At 45.2% G+C, this 21,327-nt stretch overlaps 1 protein-coding gene across 1 annotated transcript in view; it reads right to left on the reverse strand.

The window, feature by feature from the left end:
- Positions 1–12,901, reverse strand: part of SCOC (short coiled-coil protein) — a 124,917-nt gene extending 112,016 nt beyond the window's left edge. The window contains exon 1 of the mRNA XM_011985619.1: positions 12,778–12,901. The gene's annotated coding sequence lies outside the window, so the exon portion shown is untranslated. The remainder of the gene's footprint in view (positions 1–12,777) is intronic.
- Positions 12,902–21,327: the final 8,426 nt, after the last annotated feature.

Genomic DNA, 21,327 nt, shown 5'->3' on the forward strand with positions numbered 1-21,327 from the left:
CTTATACCTTGTATCCCCCATATCAAAGAGGCTCGCAGCAGGCACTCAATACAAGATGCTGAAGGCTATTTGACATTAAAGCTTACTAAATAGTGAACTCTACCTATTAAGATACGTTTGTGACTAGTCTAGGCATGGTGGTTCATGGCTGTAATCCCAGAACTTTGGGAGACCAAGACAGGAGGATAAATTGAGGCCAGGAGTTGGGAACCAGCCTGGGCAAGCTAACAAGACCTTGTCTCTACAAAAAAAATTTAAAAATTAGCCAGGTGTTGTGGTTATGCACCTGTAGTCCTAGCTACTTGGGAGGCTGAGGTGGGAGACTCGCTTGAGCCCAGGAGGTCAAGGTTACAGTGAGTTATGATGGTGCCACTGCACTCCACCCTGGGTGAGAGAGCAAGACCCTGTCTCTAAAAAAAAGAAAAAAGGTATCTTTGTGAATAGACTAGGAACTTGTCTAGTTAGGAATATGATCTAGTTAGCCATTGCTGCATAACCATAACAAATCACCCCAATGCTTAGTGGCTTAAAATAACAACCATTTTACTATATCTCATGATTTTTTGAGTCAGGAATTTGGGCAAGGCTTGCTTGATCAATCTTCCGTTTCATGAGGCATTGATGGAAGTCGTGCAAAGATACCCAACTGGCAGCTGGGCTGAATCATTTATATGGCTGATACCTTCCAGGGATGGCTCGAAGCTGGGCTCCATGGAGACTGTCAGCTGGAGCTCCTCCACTTGACCTTTCCAATGTAGTGGCTTCAAGGTAGTCAGATGCCTTACATGGCAGCTTAGGGCTCTATGAAAGAGTGTTTCAGTTAGTAAGGTGAAAGCTACATGGCCTTTTATGATCCAGCCCCAGAAATCCCATTTGGTCAGTTTCACTGTACGCTATTGGTCGTCAAAACACTCACAAGCTTCCCCCATCCTCTCCCCAGATTCAAGAGCAGGAGATATGAATCCCTCACTTCACAGGAGGAGTGTCAAAGAATTTGTGGGCCACATTTCTAAACTATCCCATAATGTGTGGTTGCAGCACTGTGTCTAGTGAAGGGAATAAAACAAATAAGCAAATGACCTAGGGCTTTATAATTGTACTCTGCTGTTCTCCGTTCTGAACTTTTGATATTGAATCCTCTTCCCCAATATTTCACTGGAAACCAGGCAGCTTCCCCATGACCATCTTCATCTTATGACTGTAAGTTGGAATGAGTATCCATATACCTGTCAGAATTGCCTAGTGCAGTAAAACCCACAATGAAATGCTCTTCCCTACTGCAGGTTCATTATACAGCATGAAAAATCGCATCCCCCAAGGACACAGTCCCAGTTGGCATTTCTCTCTCCCACTGTAATCTACAATGCCTGGGATACAGGTGTGCTCCTCATTCGTGTCTCCAGTGTTGGGATGGGAGCCTGAACAGCCAGATACAAACCCAATGCTCCTGTTGTCTCCGAGGGAAGCACCAGCAGTCTGAATGACGCCTTCTCTCATGTCTCCAGGGCTGTACTCCCTTTGAGATGCTGTGCTCTCTGACCAGCACAACATGTCAGCAGGAACTAAATGATGACCTCAACAGCAGTCCAAGATTATTTTGGTTACATTACTCTCTGTGATTATCCAAAAGGGAAAACAAAAAGTCATTTAAACATGCAGCTCGTGCTCTTCCTACACAACAAAGGATCTCCTGGAAATCTTTTATTTTTTAAAATGATATTATAATGTTATGCTTTGTTTTCATCACTTTTATCATCATTTCTTAGCAGAAGCCCAAGTGGCTCAGCTAGGGTAAAAGGGAAAAAAATCATAATGATTCATTTGTATACATTTGTCCTAGTGGGAATTTGATGTGATGGAAATATAAGAATATTAAATTAGAGGCACTCACTCCATTATTCTCTGTTCTATTTGAACCAGACACAAAATACAAACGTTATATGGAGCCCAAGAATGCCACAGTGATGCATGATGCATGAGCCCCCACCAGAACACTTGGTTATTTCTAAACTGAGTGGACATGAGCTTTCTCTGCTCTCTGGTGTCATTGATGCCTCTGTTTTAGTGAATCCTTCACCCCATCCCAAATCAATTCCTCCATTAAAGTCCCTCCCTTAAGATAACAGCTTATGTAGTTCTGGAGAGAATGGGGTCAAGTAAGCCACACACTGAGCTGTCCTGAAGTCAGCTTGTTTCCCTACAAACCTCTTTCAGCAAGGCGTCCCCAGGCCGGTCCTTGGCAGCTCTCTTCCAGGAATCAGAGCTGACCAGCTACCGAGACCAGTGTATCAGTCGGGATCTAACCAGGAAACAGAAACCACAGAGAATTCCAAACAGGACTTTGATGCAGGGATCAATTACACAAGGGATGGAAGAGCTGAGAGGCCAGCCAGGGCAGGGCGAGGAATCCAGACTGCAAAGACAGGAAGCTGACACCACTGCAGGGCAGAGGAAAGGGAGGACGGAGTTCCCGGAGCTCAGGGTGCCTTGTGGAGTCTCTGCGTCACTGAGTGGAGGCTGGAACCATAGAGGACCTGTCTGGCAACAAATGGAGTGGGAGAGGTACGCAGCTGGGAAGGAGGGGAGAAGGCCTCGTTTCTCCCTCTCTACCTCCACCATCCAGTGCTTCCTATCATCCTCTGATCTTAGAAAAGCAACCTACAAGGGTCAGGCCCCTTTGATTTAGAACAGGGTAGAGGAAGGGCAAGAAACAGATCTCGGGAAAACAAAGCCAGAATGTGCACTGCCAGTAACCCCGCAAAGCTGGTCTCACTCAGATCTCTGCAGTCTCTCCAGGCCCCTGCACAAATCCACCCCTAGCTCAGGTTCAAAGGTCTCAAGCCACTGACTATGCAACCTTGTGGGATACCAGCCTTCCTCATGAAGGCTCCACTCCCATCAAATCTCCAGCCTCTGTCAACCCGCTCCTTCGGCCTCCCACCCAGTGCTACCTTTAGCTCACTGTGGTTCCCGCTGACTCACCAGTGTCTTTACGGATTTGACTTGATCTTAGATCCATTTCTATAAGCTGAACTCCAGCTCTAGTGGGTGTGGTCTGGGTTTGGTATCAAATAACCTTCTTTCTCACCACAGAAATATTCTATCCTTTTCTCTTTTCCAGCAGAAGATAGTGTTTGGCTCTCATGATAGGCCCCATTCAAGAGGGAAGGGAGGGAGACTCCACCTCTTTGCAGAAGAGCTTGAAGGGTAAGAGAAATTGCTGTGGACAACTTTGAAAATACAACCAGTCCCATGCAGAGACTTTATAGATCTCCTCAATACTAATCAATAGTTTTTCTCAAATATTTCCTCCCTCCCTTACTTTTTCTCTTTCTCCCTTTCTCCCTTTTTATTTTCTTTTAGTACCTAGAAAAGTACAGGAAAACTTAATCTTTGGGAACCAGCACATTTCTGAATATAGCTTAATTACAGATTAAATCTTAAAAGATTTAATAGCTCTTTATTTTGTCTTGATTTTGTCAGTCTAGACTCTAACACCTTTACCACTAATATATTCTAATATATGAATAGAAGGAAACTGAACTCAGGCCCTATCCCCATGTTAGAGACTGACTGTGCCCTCTCGAATTTAATGTTGAGGTTCTTTCTAATCCCCAATGTGATGGCATTAGGAAATGGAGCCTTTGGGAGATAATTAGGTAACAAAGGTGTAGCACCTCACTCTCTGGGGTGCCCTTATAAAAAGGAGACTCCTGAGAGCTCTTAGCCCTCTTTTTAGCTACCAACACAGAAAGGGGCCTTCACCAGAACCTGACCATACTAGCACCCTGATGTGCTACTTCCAGCCGCCAGGCCTGTGAGAAATAAATTTCTGTTGTTTATAAGCCACCCAGTCTATGATATTTTTGCTACAGCAGCCCAAACTGACTCACACCCTCAAGAAAGCTGACTCTACTTGCCATCTTCCCCATGGCTGTCAGGCAACACAATCATCTTCTAGGTATGACATTCTTACCCATAAAGTTTTTCTGCAACTTCTCCATTTCCCTGTGTGGCCATGTCAGGGAGTAAACAGATGCTCTCCCTCCCCAAACAACAGGACTTAACAGGAATCAAATCAAAGATTGGGCCTCAGAATTAATTGTACCAGGCCTACTCAGCAGAGAGCAGAACCCCTTGAGACCATGGTTCAGCTCGGGAGATAGCCCTGGACAGAGCAAAGGGCACCTTTGCCAAAGTAGGTCCTCCAGCCCTGGCTGCCTCAGTCTTTCCACCAAGCCCTGGAAAAGAGGCTTTTCTGGTGTGATCTAGCTCCCACAGTGGGAGAGAGAAGAGTTCACATGCACAAAAGATGGTCTTTCCTCTTGAAGTTAAGTGTGCTTCAGAGACACTTAGCACACTTGTGTCTAGATGGCCACATCTTAATCAGAATGGGACAGATGGCCACATCTTAATCAGAAACTAGACTTCAAGATCATTGAGGGTAGTGTTAAATCAAGTTTAACCTAAAGCTAAAGGTTTCTCTGTACATCGTGAACTATAGCCTACATGGAAGTGTAAACAAACTGTAGTCTACTGTTGTGCCAATCACCAAGTTTTGATCAATCAAATGTGGCCAAACGTTTAAACCATGTTCAAATAAGGTAAATGCTGAGCTATAACCAATCCAGCTGTTTCTGGACCTCGCTTCCATTTTCTGTAAGTCACTTTCCCTTTTCTGTCCATAAATCCTCTTCCACCACGTGGCTGCGCTGAAGTCTCAGAGCCTATTGTGGCTCAGGAGGCTGCCCGATTTGCAAATTGTTCATTGTTCAATTAAACTCTTCTAATTTTAGTGCAGCTGAAGTTTTTCTTTTAACAGAAGATACAAGCAATATACCAAAATGCTCTGACCACCACATAAGCATTTAAATACCCAGTTAAAAGAAAACAGAGGCAAACTGAGAGCAAGTGAAATACCCTTTCTTTGGGTTCTGATTTCCTTGACCCAGGGACCAACTTTTGGGAGCTACAACCATTATGATTACGCTGAGCTTAGCTCCAAAAATCTATCAGAGCTAACACCTCCTTTTTATAAAGGCTTTTTAATATCCTCAATAAAATTAATATGCATAACTCATCCTCACACATTTCAAAAAGAAATCAACACAATGCCCTAACTGATATAAAAGAGACACAACAATATTTATAATAAAATGATGCGCATTTCAATATATATATATATATGCCCAGGCAGAGCTACGCTAGAAGTCACAATCAAGTCACGAGGCCTCACAGATGCGTAGAGGCCCTAGGAACATAATAGTTACAAATGCAGCTCTGACAGGTCATTGTTTTTGTCATCAGTGAGGTGATTTTCTGAAATAGGGAACCACTCCTGACAGCACTCTAAACAAAGCAGAGTATAATCTTCTTCTTGATTGGTATGATCATGCAAAATTCAGTGTATGTGAAAACAATGCAGAAAGAACTCATGGAATTTTTAAAAACTGAGTTAGATTCTAAGTTCCAATAATATTAGGTTTTTCACCTATGGGGATGTGTACATCCCAGATGAGAACACTCAAAAGTCATGTGGGATACAGGATGAGTTGTTTTTGTTGGCCTCCACCCAGTAAATGATAGTAGTACCCCTATCCTTGTAACAACCAAAAGAAGTCCCTGCAAATGTCCAAAATGACCTCAAAGGCATCGAAACCATGCTCTCAAGTGTTTCTCAGCTAGTCTTTTTGAATGTATTCTAACTGCGAGGAACTTAAGAGTGCTAGGAACTAAGAGCTTTGTATGTATGAAGGTCCAGGTACAATTATTATTTCCTTGTCACACATAAGAAAACCAAGGCACAAAGTGGCAAGGTAACTTCCTAAGGTCACAGAACAAGGTTGCAGGTTGGGGTGGGAGGCAAAAGTAAGCAGTCCAGAACCCACATTAACCACCACTTCCTTCCAGTCGTGGTGGCAGGCACCTGCAATTCCCTACAACTCAGGAGACTGAGAAGGGATGATCATTGGAAGCTGCAAGTTCAAGACCAGCCAGAGCAACATGGCGAGACCCCATCTCTAAAAAAATGTTTTTAAAATTAGCTGGGCATGGTGGTGCATGCCTATAGCCTCAGCTGCTCATGAGGCTGAGGCAGGAGAATTGCCTGAGCCCAGGAGTTCCAGGCTTCAGTGAACAGTGATTGTACCACTGCACTCAAGCCTGGGCAACAGCAAGAGACCCTGTCTCTTAAAAAACAAAACAATTACCACTCCCTTGCTTTGTTTGCCTCTGCATTTGTGAGACTTTTCAACCTGTTTCCTACTGATAGGTCTAGGTTCTGACAACATGAAAAAGACCTCCAGACAATCACAGAAGACTCTGTTGACTTATTCTGTCCTGTTTCTCTTTCTAAGCATGAAAATCCAGCAACACCGTGTCCACGGACTCCGGAAAGTGTCCTCAGAGCTTGGTTCTTAGCTCACCTCTGTGACCCTTCCTGAGTTTGCTTTCATCCATGGGTTGCTGACCTATTTCACCCATTCGGGTAATATGATAACTAAGCCAAGTAAAAGGGGCATAATTTACTGCCTGCCCCTGCTTTTTCCAATCATCCCATTTGAGCCTCGCTAATCTTTTCCTCACCTCTCTCACCTCTCCTCACCTCACCGAGCTCTTCCGTTTGCTCTGTCAGACCACTGGGTACAGCAATGATAACCTGCCTTCACTCCCGGCGTCATCTCAAACAAAGGTCTGCTTCACCAAATGGGGTGTTTCAGCAGCGAGCAGCTCACCTCTCACCCACAGCTGCTCTGTGCATGGCTCAGGAAGAGTCTCTGAGCACAGATCTGGAATGCAGAACCCCCGGCCTCATGCTCACCTTTCTTTTAGCTGTACATCAGCAGCAAATTCTAGTTGGCTTACCTGTGCAAGCTGGTTGGAGCCTCTGTAACACTGATGGTCCTAAATTGCTCTGTGGAAGACAAGGTCTCATGCTCCTTGCAGGAATATCATTGTCAAGCAAGTAAACATAAGTCACAAGGTCTTTGAAAATTTGCGAGGTACTCTGGCCATGAGCTCCACTAGCTTTCCTCCAAGGATAACATCCAGCTGTATGAGATAGTTTAAAGAGACGCAAATGCACCCAAACAGGATTATGAACAGGATTTTAATTTGCCTGTGCCTAAACAGTTACTCTAAGAAAATTTTCAAATCAACACTTTGGTGTTATTCTCTGATATGGTTTGGCTCTGTGTCCCCACCCAAATCTCATCTCAAGTTGTGATCCTCAGTGTTGGAGGAGGGGCCTGGTGGGAGGTGATTGGATCATGGGGTGGTTTCTAATGGCTTAGCACTATCTCCCCGGTGCTGTCTCCTGATAGAAGTCTCAAAAGATCTGATTGTTTGAAAGTCTGAAGCACCTCCCCCTTCACTCTCTCTCTCTCTCTCTCCTGCTGCCATGTAGGAGGTTCTTGCTTCCCCTTCACCCCTCCGCCACAATTGTAAGTTTCCTGAGGCCTCCTCGGCCATGCCTCCTGTACAGCATGTGGAACTGTGAGTCAATTAAACCTCTTTTCTTTATAAATAAGCCAGTCTCAGGTAGTTCTTTATAGCTGTGTGAGAATGGTTTACTCATAGCTATTTCTTCACCAACCTCTCTTTCCTGTGCTCCTATTCAAGGAGCCACTATCATTGAACCCAACACTCTATAGCAGAAACAAGGAGAGATGACATAGAAAGACAAGCTAAGAGAGAAACCACAGCACAAAAGGACTGTAGGGCAATTTTTTGGAGATTATATTTTTAATCCAATGTACCAAAGATAGGAGTCCTTGAAAGCCCTGAGAGCAAGCCCAGCCTTATAAAGAACGCATTTCACCTCAATCAAGTCACAATCAGAATCCACGATGTTTCTTCTCAATCTTCACCAAACAGAGGTGCCCATAAACAGAGACCTTGTTCTCTTTCTCCTCTTTCCTTTCTTCCATCTGTAGTTCCTTCCATTTTTTCTGAATAAAACAAATACAGAGGCACTAGTCTAGTACAAAAAGCCTTTCTTTCATAGGTCTAGTAGAGACCCTGGAAATATTCAAAGCCCATCACCCAAGAAAAGGCAGGGGAACAATGAAAATATATTTTCTGAGTTACATCAGGAAATAGAATGTTTTAATTCACCTTTCAAACACTGTAAATTCAACCTCTCAGTGATTAAATTGAAGTCTAATAAGAAAAGATGGCATATCTGAGTCACCTCTCTTGTGTTTTAATCTCCTTCTCCTGCCAGCTGCACTCTTTTGACAATAGAATCCAGTCCTGCTTCATATGACACCAGTGTCCCTTGCCTATCCCTCCTTCCAAGCTCTGGTCACACGTTCTCTAACTCCTTGCTGGCCATCTTCACCAGATGTCCTTCAACACCTCCAGCCTGAACTCATCTCCCCTTTGCACAATGCTCCTCACTCCTTATCCCTCCATACCTTCAGCCCCCTTTCCCATTCCTGGCTGGAAGCAACCCCATGGTATGTTTGCTTATATTCTACTTTGTGACTGGTACATGATGCATCTCAGCACTAGACTATAAGTTCCTTAATAGTCAAATCTGTGTTGGATTCATTTTTGTATTCATCACATCATTCAGCAAGTGCCTTGCACACTGGAGTACTCACTAAATATTTCATGAATGCAGAGGGCATTCAGCCTTTTCTGTTGTTGGCAGGGAAATCAAAGAGACCCAAATGAATGGGGAAGGACTGGAGCACTATTGTGGCAAAGTCTGGGGTATGGGAAGGGAGCAACATCCTCTGCAAATGCCTTACAGAGTGCTGGTCATTCCAAATGTTCAGTAAGACATAGTTGACTGACTGACCAATGCTCATTGCTCTTGGAAAGCTGGTGGAATGGTGGGGTGACGACACTTTCTTTTCATTAGCCCTAAAGGCACAGTGTCAGGAGCCAGAGCAAGGGGGCACGTTGCATACTCTTTCTGCCCAGTGCCACAGACAACAAACCCCAAGTCTCTGCTCCTGCCGGACTGCCACAAACATATATAACGTCTACAAACTTTGGATGAAAGGCCACAGGTCATCACCATCATTATTACAGTTTTCCACTTTCCCACTAAACTATGAGCTTCCTAAGAATGAGGATCAATCTACCTTAGTACTTAACTCATTCATCTTGATAGCTATGATGCCTGGCACATTGGTGCTCAATGAATATGTGTTGAACGTCGAGTTCAACGTAACATAGAGAGATCTTAATACACATGAGGCTAAAAATATGTATGTAAGGAAATGTGATTATTAAGAAAAACTATTAATCAGCTGTTTTTTAATGTTCCTGGCAAAAGGTCCTGGAATGAATATGCTTAAACTAAAATTTTAAAAAAATACATCAGAACAATTTCTTTTCTCTCTCACAGTGTGTTTTACAGACCTGCATCAGAATCACCTGGGATATATTATACATAAAGATAATATACATGTTTCAGATTCATGTGTCCCCACTCCAGAATGAGTGAATGTTCTTCTTTGGAGTGGGCCTGGAAGCCTACATTTTAAACATATACTGTAGGAGTTCAGCAAATGAGTACACTAAAATTTCAGGACATTGGCCTGGAGTGACCAGTGAGAGAATTGTTATGGGGAGAGTTGATACACCCTGAGACTCAAGTATCCAAAATACCTGAGGAATTTTCTCTCTAGGTTCTTCGAGCATATGATAGATCTCTTTTTGTCTGATGACTTAGAGCCAGGAAACTGGTCAAGGTGACCTCACAAGATCCTTTCCAGATATGTAATGCTATGAAAAACACACTCGCCATCATTTCAACACATGGAAGTTCAATGTGCACAGGAACGAAACTCTGGACCTGTCATTTCTTTGCTGGTGACGAAAATGGCTTTGCTAGTTTGTCTTCCTTTTCAGTTGCTTTCTCTTCTGTTAATGAAGTCCAATATTATTGAATGCCTTCTTGGTGCAAGCCTCATGCTAGAAGCTTTGGAAGGAAGTTAGAATATGAATCAACCATCCATGAGGAGCTCACCACTCAGGACATATGATGAGAGGCATGCATATGGAAGTTAAGTAGCAACTCAAAACACTAGGGAAAATGTCATGAGACAGTGTTTGCTGAGTGCTCAAAATTAATTATATTAAAAATAATGTCTCGGGGTATTGTGAGGAGAGTGATCATTTCAAGCTGGGAGTATTGATTTGACCCAGCCTCAAGGAATGGGGGAGGATTTGGAAAGGCAGAAAGGAAAAGGAAGGGTGTATCCAGGAACTGGAGTGGCATGAGCAAATTTTAGATGAGGCGAGGTAAACCCACTTGACACGAGTGGAGGTTTAATAAAGAATGGCGGGAAATAGATGAGTAAACTGGAGAGCTGCTTCATGGAGGGTTCTAATGCTATACAATGAGAATTGTGTACATCTTCTTAGAGGGAAATTAGAAGATTACCGGTAAAACTTTTGAGAAAACATTATTTATTTAACTAGTTCGTTTTTGGAGACATGGTCTCACTCTATCACCCAGGCTGGGATGCAGTGGTGTGATCATAGCTCATTGCAGCCTGGAACTCCCAGGCTCAAGCCATCCTTCCACCTCAGCCTCCTGAGTAACTGGGACTACACTACCATGCCTGGATAACTTTTGGTTTTCTTTTTAGAGATGGGATCACTATGTTTCCCAGGCTGGTCTCGAACTTCTGCCTTGACTGCGCTCCCAAAGCACTGAGATTACAGGTGCAAGCCACCATGCCCAGCCGAAAAGTAGTACTTTTACAAGATTAATCCAATGGCAGTTGTAGGGTGATTTTTGAAGAGAAAATATGTACGGTAGGTAGACAATTAGAAAGCTATTGCAATGGACCACATATGAGATAAAAAGACTCTAACCAGGGTTGGAGCACAGTATGAACGAAAAGCAAGAAAGAAATGCAAGAGATGTTATGAAGTGAAGAAAGGACAACGAAACTCAGTGACCAACTGTACATGGGGTTGCAAAAGAGAGAGGAATCAAAGATGGGCATCCTTTTTCATCTCGTAAGTGTTGATCACCGCTTAGCCATACCCAACCTTTTGTAGACAAAGGTGTTTCCTCTGTTTCTGAGCCTTGCCTATGCATTTTTCCCTTGACTTATATCCACTTCAGTAATAACCCTGTCTGTGCATTTCTAGGCATTTCTGTATCGCATGCTGCTATGAAAGAGATGTCCAATTCCACTTGTTGAGAGCAAACAGAAACTGGCGAAAACCAGGTCATTGTTCAGAGGTAAGTCATATCTTGGCACATCTGCTTTTTAGTGAAAGTACTCTGGCTCAGATGTAAGTGTGTAGCCAGCAAGAAGTCATTGATGGATGATAGTTCCATTGACAGACACATGGTGGGAGAACAATGATAAGGAAGAAATGTTAGCACATATGGTATGCCATCATTTCAAAAAACGGAACTGTAATTTCTACACTAGGTTTGTTTCCTAGGGGAAGAAAATGCAAGCTATTCTTGGGGCTTACTCAACAACTCAGAAAGAGAAGAGAAAGCAGACCCTGAAGCCCTGGAGGAAGATTCACTGTGCTCCAACTCAGACACAATCTAAAGCACTTCTTGAGCTTCTACAATGAATGAATCTCTGGTAAAGTTTGCAAATAAGGAACTTGAAGCAGTGAGGTCAGATGAGAGAGAGACTGGCATGGCATTCACCTTCCATCCCAGAGAGAAGGGCAAGTGCTTTGGTTAAGGATGGCCTGATTATATGGAGTGTGTCTTATCTGGAGGAGGGTAGAAAATGTCTTAAGACATCTCAATAAAAAAATCCAATGTTTGATGGAGATAGGAATAGAGATGTCTCCTACACATTTGGAAACAGGAGCTGGCTTCAAGGAGAACCAAGGAACACTGCAGAAAGTGGTAGATGAGGTTGTACTTCTGGAAAAGGGGACAAGATGAATCCTCCAATTAGATATGGGTAAAATCTGGGGAGAAAGAACTGCCTAATAAACATCTCATCACAGCTAGAAAATGGGGGTTATTCCCACCCTGGGTCTGGGCCCTCTAGAGCTGTGTGGGCAGAAAGACTCAACGGAGCTTGAGTGCTTGGCGGAGGGTGGAAAGAGCACCTCCGCAGACTGCTTTGCCAACAGTCCACTATGCTGTGCAGGTGTGGCAGGCTGAGAGTGGGAGCAGACAGACGACCTATGTGAGAAACAGCAGTCAGCAGTGGAAAGAAGAGGCAAGAACCGTCTGAGGACCCCATTCATGCCTGGGATTGAAGTTTCTGCCAGCTTGTCACCAATTCTGCCTGTGCTTTGGTCCTTGCCCAAGAGGCAGAGACTGATGCGAAGATTCATGGCACTGTAGCCAGAGGTGCAGCGACATCTATGGTGCATGGATTCCCCTAGCAGTTCTACGGACATGGCAGGGCAAAAGGCTGCCACATGGAAACGGGAGGATAGAAACAGCCATGATTCTGATGCTGGCTGGCACCGAAAAGTGCTTATTATACTCCAGGCACTGTGCTGAGCTCTTCACACGTTCCAATGCTTTCAATCTTCACAATGAACTTACAAGAGCTATTACTATCCCCTAAGAAGACTGAGGCACAGACAGGTTAAATAACTGACCTATATTTATACAACCCAGGTTCCTCACCGCCATGAGAGAGCTCAGATGACTCGCCCTCAGTTTGGAGTCTGAGAAAGAAACTCTGAAGAAGAACAGAGACACAGATTGCTGGGCTCTCCCCTAGGCCAAAAACTCTCCCTTAAACACTGGCTCTCACAAGCAGATGCCTTGAACAAAGCCTGTGCCCAGCTAAGTGAAAATCTTTCACCTACCTTCCAGAGGTCACCCTGATGCAGACAAACAGAAAAGATAAATTTGCTCAGCTTCAGATGTAGCCATCGTTTCTATCACAGGCAAGAGCATCTTCGGAGTGATGAAAAGCTCTATAATTTTAAACGTGTTATTGGTCTAAGCACAATTTACACTAGGGATGAAAAAAAGGAAGAGATTTATGAGATGTAAGATAGAAAGATAAACTCTTGTCCCTTAGTGGCTATTAGAAACACTGCTAACATACCATAAATGTGTGAAAGATGACATGATTATTTTGCATTTCCAGTGGGCATTTCATATGTTGCAAGAATTTACAGGGACCAAAGTCCCCAGTAAAGATGGTAGAGTCTGGGGAGGAGGGTAGAGAAGGCCCCACTGACCAAGCCCCCATCTGGGATGGGTATAGGGCAGGTGGCTTTAGGCAGAGACAGCATACTCCATTGCCTAAGATGCAACACCTACCAGTATCCTCTTTATTTCCTGCCTCTGGCCACCTGCTCTGGGGGCAGGTTCGGTGGCCAGGCACTGCCCCATGTTTCATAGGGCTTCGGTATCAGATTCTGGGTCTAAGTCTTCCAGTCCATCACAAAATCTGAAACAAGAGAGGGCAGCCAGGACAGGAGAACTGGCAAGGTTCATCTACCTACCCCCAAAAACCTCATAAACATAAGCATCCAGTGAATTAGTGCCACCAACCTGGCCCCAAGAGTCACAGGAGATTTTATCAAAGAGAAAGGGATTGGTGAGCAGAAAGGAATTTACCTGAAACCCACTTGAAATTATTCTCATAGCTGGCCAATCTGGACCGGTTTTCCTGGCAGGGACATCATCAGCATCAACATCTGAAAGCCCAGTCACAGGAAGTTAGTCACAGCGCAGGCTGCTGAGTCAGGGCTGGGATGCAGGTCGCATAGAGTCCTGGGGTTAAACCGGGTGATGTGTCCAAAGCTCCCCTGGCCCAGCAGCAGCCAGTGCCTTGAGCAGGAGGTAAACCCAGCTCTGATCCCTGGAGAAACGCGAGAGCAGGCTGGGGCTTTTAATAAATTTACTCATTTGTAGAAATGGGGTCTCACTATTTTGCCCAGACTGGTCTCAAACTCCTGGCCTCAAGGGATACTCCTGCCTTGGCCTCCCCACGCTCTAAGATTACAGGTGTGAGCCACCATGTCCAACTTTTGGTTTTGGTGGGACAGGACAACAACTATTGGGAAATTAGGGTTCTAAGATTTGCCCATTTTTTGGTGTCATTGGTCATTTCTTGTGGAGCCAAGTACAGGGTATATGTCCCATGGCCTATAATAGAGAAGGCAGACGACTGGGTGAGGTTTCACTTTCTGCAAGTTGGATATCTTTCCAATGGACCCACTACTCTCAAATACAAATGTTAAAAGAATTAGCAATAGAACATCTACAAGTCAATTGAGGTGTCCTAAGGGGAAGTGCTATGGAAAAGGTCTCATGAAGCACTTGTGAAGTTAGTGATATGGAGTCCTTAAATGGATGGAAATGAGGGCCACATGTCAGAAGTCCTGGATTTCACTATCGTGACTCCTGTATCTGACCAGGAGAGTACTTTAGTGGCTGTATCCTATATTTAAATTTAGGCTGCAAATGGAAAAACAGTTTTTACAACTCTAAATACACTTTCTACTACAGAGAATGGTGACTGAAGCAAAAGTAAAAATAGCTGCTCGCACCACGGTTTGAGAAAATCTAAATCTGAAAATGATCATTTTTATTTGCATGCTACCAAATAAGGACATTGGGGAAGCAATGAGTCACCAGTATGTTAGCATTTACCAGATTCCAACATGATGTGAAGATACTCTTTAAGATGAGATTTGAATACGCTCTAATCTACCTTAAGCTTTACCCTTGAAGTGTAACCCTAAGTTCCTACCTGAAAAATGGGCCATCCTTGGGAGACTCAAGTGGGAGGATCGCTTGAGCCTGGGAGGTGAAGGTTGCAGTGAACTGAGATTGTGTCACTGCACTTCAGCCTGGGCAACACAGTGAGTCCCTGTCAAAAAAAAAAAAAAAAAGGCCAAATCACAGCTCTACAGCAGTTACAGCAGTGCTCCAATTAATAATTTCAATGCCTTCAAACACTCGAATACAAGGGAGTAAGACCTCACATCTGAAGAATACCTTAGGCTTTTAAAAGTACTTTCACCTACATTATCTCATTTGATCACATTTGATTCTCACAAAATCCTTGAGGCAAGGTGTTTGTAAGTGTGTGGTTGTCATATTAAAATATCATTGAACTGTGGATCTTTCTGTGGAGACAGGATGAATCACTACCCTGTAGGAAAAAAAAAAAGGAACAAACAAAGGAAAACTAGGAGGTTTAGAGATCTAAGCTCCCTGTTAACAGGCCCCTGTCACATGGCCCCTGTATAAACCAGTTCTCTTAAAGTGCCAAAACCCAGCAGAAAGCTTTAGAAATTGTTTACAACCCAAGTGTGTTTTCTTCTTTTCTATGCTTTTAGAAGACAGTTTAAAGAGAGTTAGGGAATGCTCTGGTCTTTTGTTTTGAAATTTTCTTTGCTTGTTGTCTGGTTGTCTGCAGACTGTGAGATTGGTCTATTTGCTTTAAACAGACTGAACAACTTTTAAAACAAGCAGGCTGTTATGATGGGTTGACTCATTTTGGATGTGCAAAGATGTTTACTGAGCTTCTCATTTAAAACTTGAAAATTCTTCTGTCTCAGTGTGACATAGTAATAGTTTAAAGGGGAGCGCCGTCTGTTGTAGTGTTTTGGAAGGTGGCATAAGAAAAATGTCTCTGTTCTACAGCATAATCAGCTATCTGCCTCTTCCCAAGGATTCTTCATGAGCCTTGGAAAGAAATCCATATCATTTAAGTTCCCAAGGGCAAACCACCTTTGCCAAGAGACCACTGAGTACAATTTCCAAGGATGCAACACATTTCTTGTTATGCTTCTGGTTTAGCCCAGTATCAGAGGTGGCGTCAGTCCCTGCATCCCAGGGGAGAATGTTTTCTGGAGAGTTGGGGACAACTGCAATAGGTTTTACATATTATCACAGCAAAATAATGAAATAAATAAATGAAGATGACATCCACACTACTGCCCTTCTTCATGCTACAGAGGTGGTGGGGTGAAAAGGGTGGGGGGGGGGGTGAAAGGGATTACCAACAAGCCAGGAAGCTTACACTTCTGTCCCCTTGGCCTGAGTTAGCACCCATCTTTGTGGAACACAACTCGCTGTGTAGGGGGTTTCTCCTGCCAGAAAGGAGGCCATGGAGTGAGCAAGTCCGGGAGTGCTGGGCATTAGGACATCAAACAGCAGGTCGTAGGGACCAGGGATTAGGAAACAAGAGGTCTGGTCCTGCCTCCCTCTCTAATTATTTGTGTGACTTTAGACTAGGCATTCTACCTCTTTCATCTGTAAAATGAGAGGGTTGGACTACGTATTCTCCAAGGTCCCTAACAGCTTCTAAAAAAGAAACATGTAGGGAAGTTGTGAAGCAAAACATGATGATCCCTGTTATCTGTAAAAAGAATAGACCTTGGAGGTGGTGCAAAAATAATCCGCAAGGATTCCTTGCGGTGGGTTGGAAAACTATAAGGAAATGTAGAATTGTGCGTCGTGTATAACATGAGTGGAGATATATGAGACAATCTAACATGGGGCACATGCAAGCTCACATCTTAAAGCAGAAAAGTCAGGCTTTTGAACCGAGGCTGGCCCTATTCTTTTCTACAATCTCTCCCCATGATAATGTAGCACCTTGTGCACACAATTAAATGTCAGCCACAGAAAACATTTCCCTTGGCTTTGTTGTTCCAGAACGGGATTCTTTTGTCCTCAATATAATGGATATGCAGAAACAATGATAGAACAGAGATTTTTTTTCTAAAGCGATGACAAACACACTGCTGCTTCCTCCCTCTCTCCCTCCTTCCTCCTTATCCCCACCCCCCAAAATAAATCATTGTTCCAAAAAAAAAAAAATCCCATTGTCTATTGTCCACGGAGATCAAGATCTGCCTAGGAACAGCTCTGGCGGGCGCCACAGCAGCCCGGAGCAGCCGGTAGGTGGCGCACGAAGGCAGCGCAGGCGGAGCGCGGGGCCGAGCCCAGAGCGGGGGTCTCGCCGCCCCCACCCCTGCCGCCGCCGCCGCCGCAGCCGCCGCCTTCCACCCCCTCTTCGCGTGCTAATTGCTGGATACTCTACTGGGACTTCGGTCAGGGAAAAAGAAAGCGGGAATGGGAGGCAGGGAAGGGAGGTGGAGAATCCGGTTCCGAATACACAAAGCCTCCGGGGCTTCGGCGTCCCAGGAGCAGGGCGCCCCCGGCTTCTTCCCCTCCTCCTCCCTCCCTGGGCGCGGGGCTGCGGCCAGCCGGCCTCGGCTTCCGCCCGAGGGGCACACAGATCAGCGGGAGGAAAATGGGGACCGCGTGCGCAGCCCGACGCGCCGCGGCGCCTGACGCCGGTCCGAGCCTGGGCGCTTCCCTCCCCAGCTTACCCATCCCGGCCGCGGAGCCCGGACCCACCCCGAGCGCAGGCCCGCCTGGCGGGAGTCGCCCTCCTCTCGAGGAATGCCGAGGCCCGCAGGAGGATTCCTTGACCTGACCTCGGGCCTCTGAGCAGCGGGCTCTGGCTGCGCCCGAGAACAGGAGGCTCCCCCCGGGGGTGCCTGGGCCGGCGGGCGAGCCCCCTTCCCGGAGGAACCGCAGGGCCCATGCCCTCTGTGTCTGGGCTAACGCTGTCAGCTCCTGCAAAGATGAACGGCCCATGTGGTCGCCTGACCCCCCAACCTCTGCTTGGTGGAACATGATGTTAAAGAGTTCTGCTGGCCCTAAAGTCAGAAGCCTGGATTGAAACGTGAGCATTGACACCTTGGGGCTCTGTGACCTTGAGGATGTTCCTAAACTTCCCAACTCCGCACCTCCCCAGCTATCAAATGCAGGGAATAATACTTACTAGGAATGTTGTGAGGATTTTTAAAAAGTGCTTCTTAACTTAGCAGGAAGCCTGGCAGAGAGTAACTATCATTATGAACAACCCGACTCTCCTTGTAGGAGGAGGGAGAGGCACAGTTTGCCGCCCTTGAGACAGACCTGGCATCGCTGTTGCAGAGACTCAGGAGTAAGGGTTCCCAGCCGAGGAAACGTGGCTCCTAACAGGAGCTCCCATCTGTTCTCCGCTGTCCCCAACCCCCATCCTCCTCCTGCCCTGCTGCTGTGACTGTGTGGGGCACTCCCCCTCTCCCTCCGCTCCCTGGATAGACCTGTGATTTATGCCCCTTCTCTTTTGGAGAGTTCTGACAGAGTTGTATCACCCGGGCTTGGGAGGCAGACACACGGGGTGGAACCCCGGCTCCCCCATTTGCTAGCTGAGAATGTAACCTCTGGGGCTTCAGTTCACTCCTCTATGAAATGGTGGGCCTGATACCTACTACGGAGACAGGTTTTTTTTGTGATGATTAAGGGAAATACTGTGTATAACTGCTGGCATGTACTGTCTCTTCAGTAAATTTGAAAATTTAAATTTTACAGTTGAAATTAGGTTAGATTATCTTGCAGAAAATGATGGTGGTTGACTGGAATTTCCAGATTTCCACCGAAGGTGAACCCAGCAACTGCTAACAACTTCTTACTCCCATCTGAGTCAGCAAGGTTATTTCCCTCCAGGAAAAGAGCAGAAATCCAGTGAGGCCGCATTCTCCCCAGAGCCTCACAGGTGTAACTCAGACACTTACTTAGGTTTAGATGGCCATTTTAGAGCTGGAAGAGTCTCTGGGGGTGGGCCTGGCTTTAAAGTCGCATTCTGAGCCATTTGTGTGTCTGGCTCATCAGGGCCTCCTTCCTAGCCATCCCCGCATGCTCACTGCCACCCAAGCAGAGGTGTGGTGGCTGGGGCAAGGAACTGAGCCAGCATCCACCTGAGGCAGGTAGGTCAGGAGCTGTGGACCCTTCTCTAAAAGGATACTGGAAAATTTCCATGAGCATCGAATTTGTATAGCTGTTAGAAGTCCAGGCATTGGGCAGACTGATTCCCAGAGGCAGTGACAGGACCAAACAGGCAGCTGTGGTTGCCAGCCTCCCAGATGCCCTCCAGTGACCCTTGCCTCCTGCTATTTATGTTCTTATATATTCTCCTCCCCTATGAAGCAGGGCTAACCTGTGCGATCAAGTGAATATTGCAAAATGACAGTGTGACTTTCAAGCCCATAAAAGGCATTGTGGCTTCCACCTTGCTGTCTTTTGTATCACTCATTCTGAGGAAAACTAGGCACCATGTCATGAGAACACTCAAGTAGTTGCTTGGAGTGGCCATGTTTCAAGGAACTGAGGCCTCCACCATCAGCCAGCAGCAACTCACCAGCCATGTGAGTCAGCCAGCTAGGAAGAGGATTCTCTAATGCTAATCACACCTTCAGATGACAGCAGCCCTGGCCAAGAGCTTGGCCTGGTAAGAGACTCTGGGCCAAAATCATGCAGCTAAGCTATCCCTGAATTCCTGACTCACAAAAAAACTGTAAAATAAAAATATTTCAGCCTATTTGAGGTGCATAGATGCTGTATAGATGAACAAAACGGCAACATAGTCCCAGGCTTCCATTGGCAATGCGGGGCTAATAAGGGTTCTGTCCCCCACTTAATCAGCTCTGCTAGTTTCGTATATGTCGGGGGTCTAAAAACTTTTTTTTGACCTCACCTGAGGCCCCACCTTCCAAGGATCTAGGGGGAAAAAAACAAAAAACAAAACAAAACAGAACTCAAACCAGAATCTCTTAGTAGCACCAAGTTAATAGTAACCCCAACCTGTGTTTTCAAAAAAGTGTTGAGAGTAGGGTGTCCCCTCCCTCCCTGCACCTCCTCCCCACAGTCGGTTCTGGCACCTGGCCTAGGTGTAAAATTGTCAGCACTGTCACTGCTTTTTGGTCTTATTATGAGTGTGTCTGCTCTGATGTGTTGGTTCCGGCATGTCATGGGGGAAGTGTGAGCACAGAAGAGGAGGCTGTGTCAGATCTGTCTTTGTGTTGGCAGCCTGCCTCTAAAAAGGCTGCAGGTGAATGGGAGGAGACAGGTTACGATGACCTGAAGGGTACAGAGCCAGGCTGCTCCACGGATCAGGTGTGAATGCTAAAGTGGTCAGGTCACTTTGCTGCTTTCTGAAGCTTCCTGGGTCAGTTGTAGGACGGGTTACCTGTAGATAGAGACATGAGGCTGAGTCCATGACCCTAGCAGTGGCAAACTCTTGTGCACCACTATCTAGTAGAAGTCTTCCAAATTTTCACCATTGCTCACACTTAAGAATCATGTTTTTGGCTGGGCACAGTGGCTCACGCCTGTAATCCCAGCACTTTGGGAGGCTGAGACAGGTGGATCACCTGAGGTCAGGAGTTCAAGACCAGCCTGACCAACATGGTGAAACTCTGTCTCTATTAAAAATACAAAAAATTAGCTGGGCGCCTGTAATCCCAGCTACTCGGAAGGCTAAGGCAGGAGAATCGCTTGAACCCAGGACGCAGAGGTTGCAGTGAGCTGAGATGGTGCCATTGCATGCCAGCCTGGGCAACAGAGCAAGACTTATCTGGAAAAAAAAAAAAAAAGAGTCACGTTTTTAATTCAAGCAAAGCTAATTAAAATAAATCACTAGATAATAATCTTGGGCTGACCAAATGCTACTTGAAATCTGTACTTTGATGAAATATCTGCCAATGAGCATAGTTAACTCATATTTTTAAGTATAAACGAATCTAAGATATCTGAGTGGGTGTTTATCCTATTCTGCTAGAGTTGTAGGCTGGTTATTTGGTGTGGACTTTGGATCCCCTAGATAGCGGCCTGTAATGGGGTTGGTTTGTCAGAAAACATCAACCTCTTGAAAACCATCCTGATCCCCTAAAATCCATTTCTTATTTTTGATGTGACACTGTTTCAGCTTTTTATTTTTTTCAGAAAGTTTTATTTCTGCTATATTTTTAGATTCAAAAGTATTTATTTAAGGTGAACAAATGATACAGCATACACAACTGCTGGAACTGCTTTTTTCATTGAGAACAAAAAGGGAATACCTAGGACAAGAATATGCAATTACCACATTTATTGTTTTCAGTGAATTTTTGTCAAGTTTATCTTATTGTTAATGTGATGATACAGCAAGCCTTGGAAAAGAATAACACTTGCGTTAAAGAACAAATCTAGATAAAAATGGAAAACTGAGTTAGCCACAACCCACAAGGCCTTCTTTGGGAAGAACTCTTGAAGAAAAACCGACTCACACTTCACAGAAGAATATGGCACTGTCATTTTTCCCTTTATAGTGCCGGAGTGTTCCTGAACAAAGGCCTCAAGGCATTATCAACTCGTCATCTATTTTGTGATGTGCTTTCTATTTTCAGGAACCTGCCCGCCTCCCTCTTTGTTGCTGATGCATCTGGTCATTGGTGCCTACTACTTTGGTCCCACACACACTCAGTGTGGCCAGCCCCCACCTGGAGAGTTCACCATGGTGCTCAAGAGCCAGACAGGCAAGGTCATTGTCCACCCACGGGACCAGAGGAAGACCT

Source organism: Mandrillus leucophaeus, unplaced genomic scaffold (assembly GCF_000951045.1).
Source record: "Mandrillus leucophaeus isolate KB7577 unplaced genomic scaffold, Mleu.le_1.0 Scaffold289, whole genome shotgun sequence".
NCBI lineage: Eukaryota > Metazoa > Chordata > Mammalia > Primates > Cercopithecidae > Mandrillus > Mandrillus leucophaeus.